This window comes from Leptonotus elevatus, chromosome 4 (genome assembly GCF_054856555.1).
Source record: "Leptonotus elevatus isolate MCC_2025b chromosome 4, RoL_Lele_1.0, whole genome shotgun sequence".
Taxonomy (NCBI): Eukaryota; Metazoa; Chordata; class Actinopteri; order Syngnathiformes; family Syngnathidae; genus Leptonotus; species Leptonotus elevatus.
Window position 1 is genome coordinate 18,191,239 of NC_141242.1, and position 8,037 is coordinate 18,199,275.

The window sequence follows — 8,037 nt, forward strand, 5'->3', positions numbered from 1 at the left end:
CCACACTTCAATGCAATAGGTCAGGTATGGAACAATTAATGAATTATATAACAATAACAAAGCATTCTTGTTGCATACCACATACACAACCTGTGTTACCTTTAACGTAAACATCTGCTGTCAGCTAAAGGATTATCTGGAGACAAAATGAATAGTGTTTAATCTGCGTTAATACATGATTAATGCGATAATTGTTTGTGATTAATTAATTAGTTAACACCTTCAGAAGAAATACTTAAAAAAGTTAGGAATAATATTATTTACAGTTAATTAACTGTAGATGAAAATTTTTGGGGAATATGTGCTGTGAGTAATAAATAATGTTGTCGTATCAGTGGAATGGATCGGTGTAAAAAATTGTATGCTGATAATAATCCTCCAAGTAAAATTGTACTTACAATCTGCTATATATTGTCACCACATGGAGAGTCAGATCACACAAATGCATGCACAGATGTGAGAGTGACTGGGCCTGCATTGGGGGACAGTGTCGTGCTTAAGGGCACGCCAAATGTAGTCAGGAAGCGGAATAGATTGCCACTCTATATTGATACTAATATGAGCAATGTATGGTAAATGTATTATTTGTTTTTATTGCACAGCAGATCAGGACGTGTTCTCTTTACACATAGTGGACAATTGTCCTAACTTGCTGCGGGAATGTCAGTCTGTTCTGCATGCTGGAGGTGAACAAGTGTAGATGTGTCCCCCTCAGCACCATGGACAGAGACACTGACAGGCGCAGTCAGTTATTGGACGTTTCCCCCACGCTGCAGCCCTCCCACCGTCCGGGTCACCGCCACTCATGTCATTATGTGTGATCACAACATCAGTTATAGACAAACTTGGTAAAATCAGCACTACACTTCTTCCATGCAAAAGTTCTGCACAAGTGTGAGCTTCAAGTTCAAAGTACAATATGTCTTTCGATTGCAAATAGGCCTATATACAGTTTGTGATCTGCTGGAATGTACCAAAGTCAGCTGGGATCATCTCCAGATCACCCACAGCCACAATGACGATATTGAGAATGTTTTGATGGCTGGCCAACGATATACATCCGAAGAGTTAAAAAATGGAGGTCTCTTTTTGAGTGTTGGTAATTTACCATTTGTTTTTTTAGCCATTTCAATTTCCAGAGATGTAGAACTGCACTGCATCATAATAATGCACACGGAATCATAGTAAATCAAGTACATCATGAATCATACATACTTACATCATGTTAGAAACATCATCCATCCATCCATTTTCTTGTCCTCACAAGGGTCGCGGGAAGGGTTGGGGGGGGGGGGCACTGGAGCCTATTCCAGCTGTAAATATGTGCCATCAGATTTTGGTTTTTTTTAGGATCGAAATTCAACTTGTTAAAAAAAACGTTTTCAAAAAATCAAGTGGAAAAAATATTCATTGTGAAAAAAATTCAGTGAGAAAAAATTCAAAGTGAAAAAAATTGGGTTTGAAAATTCAACGTGACAAAAATGCGGCGTAAAAATCCTACGTGATAAAAATTCAGTGCAACATCCAGGTATTTAAGGCGAAGCAATCGATGTCCGTCTAAGTCATCCAACGTCCAACCAATCAGATTTTGCTCCACTAGTCATGTGACACCGACACGGAAGGACGCATCGCGCGAGTCTGTTTACTCAAAAACAACAAAAAATTGCCGTGAATACATTTGTGAGTGAGGAGAGGGACCTTATATTCAATTCTCGCTGAGATGGGAAGCCAGTGTAGTGAGCGTAGGATGGGGGTGATATGTTCATGTTTCCGCACTCTCGTCAGGATCCTAGCAGCACTGTTTTGAAGGTACTGCAGCTTCTGGACGGATTTGCTGGGGATCCCAATGAGCAGTGCTTTGCAGTAATCCAGTCTGGAGGAGACAAAGGCGTGGACAAGTTTCTTGCCGTTAGGAAGGGTGAGAGAAGGTCGGAGTTTTTGAAATATTTCTCAGGTGGTGAAAGGCAGTCTTGGAGAGGTGATGTGATTGATGTGGGCCTCAAAGGTAAGCTGAGGGTCAAACCTCACGCCCAGGTTGGTGACAAGTGGAGAGAGAGAGAGTGATGTTTTGGCCAGAGAAAGTGGTTATGGTGGAAGTACGGATTTGGTGTGGGCTACCAATTAACACAGCTTCGGTTTTTGAGCTGTTTGATCCATGCCTCTATCTCCTCCAGGCAGGTGGCAAGTGCAGAGTGTGAGGAAGAAGGTGATGATGAGGAGTGTGTTTTGGTACGTTCATGTCGGTCTTTTGGTTTACTTTGTTTTGTCTGTATTGTGTTGTTGAAAAATTCTAAAAACCAAAATATTTAAATTAAAAATAAATACATCTACTGCATAGCAACACTCGCTGATTTGGCTAACCTGTTCAAATTCTGGACTGGATGGGAGGTCCTACCTTCTTCAAGATAGAGGAGAACATCATATTAGATACAGTTCTCTCCCATAGGCGCTCAACCCTTCAAAAATATAAAAATTATTATCTGAATGGGATAGTAAGTCATTATGAACACGTCTGTTTCAATGTGACAAATTAGTCGCGTTGAGTGATGACGAACTCGAATTCGGCCCACTGCTGGGAGCCGATAGTGGCTCTGAGACCGGAAGGGTCCCACGTCAGAGCATGGGCTGAGTGCAAACACAATTTCATAAATGCCACTTCCATCAAAGTTTAGGTGTACCGTGTGGCTATTGTGCATTAATGTGCAACGTGTCAACTGTCAAGTAATGATAACTATTACTCAATTTAATGAACACAAACCAGGGCAAAATGAGTAAACATACTCACCGCATCGCCGTCACTATTCTTTTTCCGTGTCGGTGTCACATGACCAGTAGAGCAAAATATGATTGGTTGGACATTGGATGACTTAGACGTGCATCGTTTGCTTCTCCTTAAATACCCGGATTTTGCCCTGTATTTTTATCACGTAGGATTTTTATGCCAAATTTTTGTCACGTTTAATTTTCAGATTTTTTTTCACAATGAATATTTTTTTCACTTGAATTTTTGACATGTTGATGTTTTGTTTTTTTTAACACGTTGAATTTCGATCCTGGAAAAAAATCCAGGCGGAAAATAATTCCGTGTTAAAAATTCAACGTGAGAAAAATTCGGTGTCAACATTCAAACATGAAAGTCTGATGGCACAGATTTACTTCCATCGGTACACACTGAACTGCTTGCCAGCCAATCGCAGAAACATCATGTGTAGTGAAAGTCCACACTTGTACAAACAAAACAATACTTATTCACTAAATTAATTAACTAAACTCAAACCTTCATTATCTATTGTGCTAATATAAAAATATAACATATTAGAAACAGCTGTGCATGTTTCCAACTTTGCAAACTACTGTGAAATGAAATGAAATATATTGTTACATTTCTACTGGTATATTGCTGAATATTTGATACAGTTGTTTCAACAGATTTTGCAAGAGTAAGTCTTTATTCTATGTAAGATCATAGGTATTTTTAATGTCCACTATATTTGGTTGGCAGTCAGATACAATATGTGCATAAATTATCATTTGTGTAGATCTTCTCATTCAGTGTGCATCATGGCTCCAGAGAACAGTTACGATAAGATACATATTTGCACAAAACTAGTCTGTAGTTGCCCGTGTTTGACAAGCACATATTTAGGCCAAAGTTTATGCTGCATATTGCTCCACCTCCTTCCATTACAAAGTCTGCCACTTCTCCCCAAAATAGTGGGTTGTTTTTTTTTTCGTTTTTTTTTAATCACGTACAGCTTCAGTATATTTGTATTTACTTGGACAATATTTAAGAAACTCCAATTTGCAAATACATTTATCAAAAGTAGAAACAGCTCCTTTTCTTTTTCACACGATGAATGACTCGAGCGATTTATAATTCTCAGGATTGCATTGCATTGATTTGTACAGGTTTTACAGAAGTGAAAACACTTTCAGATGTCAACTCATTAGTTGGGCAATAGTTTGAGGAAATTCGGCAAAAAACTTTGCTGAGCTTGCTTATGAAAACTGCAGTTGCACTGAGGAAAAAAAGGGGATATCCTCAGTATACAGGAAAAAATATCTCATGTGCATTCAGTGAAACACTCACGAGCAGGAAACACTACTCAACACACTATTTTTTTTATTGGGCATAAAAAAGTGATACACTGTGCACAAAATCATTTAAACACAAGCCAAACCCTGTATTGACTGTAGAATACATTTGTCATGTAGTACCAAGATATTTTGGACGGTTGAGTATATTCAACTTTGTGCGAACTGTTTGGGGAAGGTCCTCTACTACCCTTACAAAATTAATCAATTTGGATGTCAGATATGAATTATTTAACCATGTGTTTATTTTCGTGGCAGTAGGATTGTGCTAGGATATATATATATATATATATATATATATATTTATTTATTTTTTGAGCTGTCAAACAATTACTTTTTTAATTAGATTAATCACACTTTAGAATTTTGATTAATCACGATTAATCACCTAATTAAAAAGGCTTTCTTATAAAAACAAATGTGCCCGCCAAATTTAAATAGCACCTGTTATGTGTTAATTTTTTCGGCATTTAATGTTATGATGACGTCTTCAAAAAAAAATTATCCACTGCACATCACGTCATCCTCCTCTATTTTTAATCAGTTAATTACTTGCATAATTTAAAAAGGAAAAAAAAAACGATAATTTGACATAAACAAATATTCTGGATGTCATTACGCAATGCTTTACTTTATTTATTGTCACCTAAAGGATCATCTGCAGTCAAAATTAAAAGTGCTTAATCTGCGTTAATACATGATTAATGCGATCATTTTTTGTGAATAATTAATTAGTCAACACTTTAACTTTGACAGCACTATATATATATATATATATATATATATATATATATATATATATATATATATATATATATATATATATATATATATTTGGCAATGAGCCTTCCATAGCTCTGTAGAGATATTTTGGGCCCTCTTCTTTGCTGAACTGTAGCAAAGAAGGCCCACGCCATCACACTGCCACCACCATTTTGGTCAGTCGGTATGATGTACTTTTTCTGAACAGCTGTTACATTTACAACAGACACACACAATCCAAAAAGTTCAACTTTCATGTTTAAGGTTTTCGCTTAGACTCTGCCACGGTTGTCATTATTGCCCAGTCTCTTATTATTGAGTCATGAATGACCTTAAATGATGCAAGCCATGCATGCAGTCCTTTCGACGTTGTTCTGGGTTCATTGGTGACCTTCTGGATGAGTCGTCGCTGTGCTTTTGAGGTAAGCGGGGTAAGCTTGGGAAGGTTGACCACTGTTAACTCCCTATTTGTGGATAATGGCTCTTACCGTGGTTTGTTGGAGTCCTTAAACTTTCGGAATGGCTTTGTATCCCTTCCCAGATGGCATTGACTTTTTTCATCATCGGTTGTTGAATTTGTTTGAATCGTGGCATTTTAGTGCAGCTTTTTTGCAGACTTAATTTTGTCAGACACGTTTTATGGAGATGTAGTCATTTCTTGACTGAACGATATGGAAGTAATCGGGCTTGGGTATGGTGACTTAGCTTTACAAAAAAAAAGAAGAAGACGTGATTAGCCACAGTCAATTCACAGTCTAGCAAGTGGTGCAAGTACTTTTTCACACAGGATTAGGTATCTTTGAATACTGTTTTTGTTCCCGTTAATAAATACAGTCAATATGAAACTGCCTTTTATGTTTACTTGGGTTAGCTTTGTCTAATATTTATATAGGTTTGACGATCTTACACATTCAAGTGAGGCTAATGCTGCAAAATAATGTGAATTTAAAGGGGAAGTGACATTCATCCACTGTAAATTCATCCATCCACCCCTTTTCTACATGCCATCATTGGGGTCAAAGGTAAGTAGGGGCTGGTCCCAGCTGCCTTTTTGCTAAAGTCAGATGAAAAAAGTTGCCAATCAATTACATAATATCCTCAGTAGTGCTGAAGGAATGCCTCCCTGACAATGTGGCTTGCAATTAAAGATGATAATTTTAAAATTTAGCGCCGTGAGCACCTTACAGGTGACTTTAAGACACCATTTGCACCTGCAAGAGACACATTTGCTTCACTTTGTCCATTTCGCTGTCTATCTTCCTTCACATCAGGTCACAGTGCAGCTCTGTGCTCTTCATCAGGTCGTCACCGCTCATTACAGCTCAACATCTGCTCTCAATAACGGGCCCCACTGTGCATGAATAACCACAGTGTTGCAGACATGAGCGAAATGTCAGTGGAAGTCTTTATTACGGTACTGGTGGCCTGAGGAGTGTGTGCGTGCGTGTGTATGTTGGAGAGCGTGCTTGCGCGTTTGCGAGGCCTCTCTGTCCATCATTCTCTGCTACTCTCGTGCACAGGCTTGGGGTAACCTAGCTTAACCTCCGACCCCACTCTTCCCCCTGTGTGACCCTGCCCCTTGGCCCCGCCTGAACCCCGTTTTACCCCCTGCGCCCCTTCAGCTTCTGGCAGAGATGGATGAGAAGGAGGCCGACGAGATCACACGCATTCTGCACCCCTCCTCAATGAAAACAAAGCATGTGGCATTTAAGGACGACTGGGAGAGCCCGGCTTTAATCTGACAGGCTGACAGGCCACAGACAGACCTGGGGAATAGCTGAGGAAAAGCGTACCACACACAGAGGGGAAAGAGGACGGAGGGGAGCTATTAACAACTGATAGAGACGTTCCCTCGCATTCCTGCTGTTGTCCAAGTGAGCTGTAAATATTTGTCAATGGCCCACAACATGTCTTTACCATTCCCTACTGTTTCTGTAGAATGGGTCACATATCGGAGGTCTGCAGTGCACGATGTCTCAGGTGGCAGCCAGAGCTCCTTTATGCAGTGTTTGGTTTCCCCAAAAGCACCTCCGGCTGTTTGTTTGCCCTCCAAGTACAGAAGTAAAACATGGCCTTTCACTTTTACAACATGATATTGTGGGAATGATGGTGCAGATCTGGAGGAGGATATAGAAGCGTGACCCGCCGGTCAGTGTGTCTAAACAAAGTGGGAGTAGAGGGTCAGTCAGATAGACGCGACCTGATAAGCCCAGTCCAGGCCACTGTTTACTCTGCCAACATACCACCAACTCCGAGTCACTTCCCTTCCGGTATAGATCTTCGGGGATGCAAAGAGTTGAGGGAAGAGGATGTGAGGCACAACCTGCAATGTATTCACATTCCAACTTAAGTGTATCACATTCACAAAATAAATAAATATAAATACGGATGTTTGATCAACTTTTTTTTCAACCAGTACCAGTATGAGTATTCTTGGTACTAGTGCTGTCAAATGATATATATCTTTTTCTTTTTCTTTTTTCTAAAAAAAAAAGAAAAGAAAAAAAATGATATATATCTTTTTTTAAACTAATTAATCACACAATTTTCTGTAATTAATCGCTAATTTCTCCAAAGCTTGTAACAGATATTTACTTTCATTTTATATTTTAATTTCCTGTAAAATCATCAATTATAAAGTGGAATCAAAGACTGTTCTAAGAGCTTTTTTTGATCTTTGAAAAAAAAAAATACTTCTCCTGTAAAATCCAACTGTTAAATAAAACGATCAAAATGGACTCAATCAATACTCAGCACTTTTTACAGGTTTAGTTCTGCTCACCAGCACCACACTCCAGCAGCATTGGTTTGCGAGGCCCCGTGGAGGTAACTGGAGCAGGGAATTTTGCTTTTGAGATGACACGCCAAAGGCGTACAACTAAAATCATATTTGAAGTTGGCTCTGCAAAGTGTGCAAATTACTTTGCAGTTCTTCAACAAGCATCCATCATGCAAATAAATAAGAAAGTAAAGCTATTTGTAGTTATAGTCCATGTTCATTCATCTTTGCGCCAATGACTCGTCCAAGTTAACTGAGTTAATTTTTTTAATGCTTTAATGAATTTAAATTAATCTCCAGAGTTAATGAGTTAATTTTTACAGCCCTACTTGATACCAATACCAAGTACTGATACCACTAGTGCTTCTGATACATACACCCCCCCCCAAAAGAAAAACAAT